Source organism: Bison bison, unplaced genomic scaffold (assembly GCF_000754665.1).
Source record: "Bison bison bison isolate TAMUID 2011002044 unplaced genomic scaffold, Bison_UMD1.0 scf7180017864122, whole genome shotgun sequence".
In the NCBI taxonomy this organism is placed as follows: Eukaryota; Metazoa; Chordata; class Mammalia; order Artiodactyla; family Bovidae; genus Bison; species Bison bison.
The window spans coordinates 401,664-402,079 of NW_011494694.1; the positions used below are offsets into that span (position 1 = coordinate 401,664).

The 416-nt window shown below is 56.0% G+C and overlaps 1 protein-coding gene across 1 annotated transcript in view; it reads left to right on the forward strand.

The window, feature by feature from the left end:
* LOC104988305 (ribosomal protein S6 kinase alpha-2-like) overlaps window positions 1-416 on the forward strand; it is a 152,770-nt gene that overhangs the window by 142,187 nt on the left and 10,167 nt on the right. The gene's annotated exons all lie outside the window — the stretch shown is intronic.

A 416-nucleotide genomic window follows, 5' to 3' on the forward strand; every position in this document is an offset into this window, starting at 1 on the left:
GGCATGAATAAACGCCTGCCTGGATCGAGGTCGGCGTTCATCCATGACACCTGTGCTTGGAAGCTGGAAAAGGAAATGGCAACCCACTCCAGTATTCTTGCCTGGAGAATCCTGTGGACGGAGGAGCCTGGTGGGCTGCTGTCCATAGGGTCGCACAGAGTCGGACACGACTGAAGCAAATTAGCGTGCATCTATGCATGCTTGGAGAAGGAAATGGCACCCCACTCCAGTGTTCTTGCCTGGAGAATCCCAGGGATGGGGGAGCCTGGTGGGCTGCAGTCCCTGGGGTCGCTAAGAGTTGGGCACAACTGAGCAACTTCACTTTCACTTTTCACTTTCACGCATTAGAGAAGGACATGGCAACCCACTCCAGTGTTCTTGCCTGGAGAACCCCAGGGACGGGGGAGCCTGGTGGG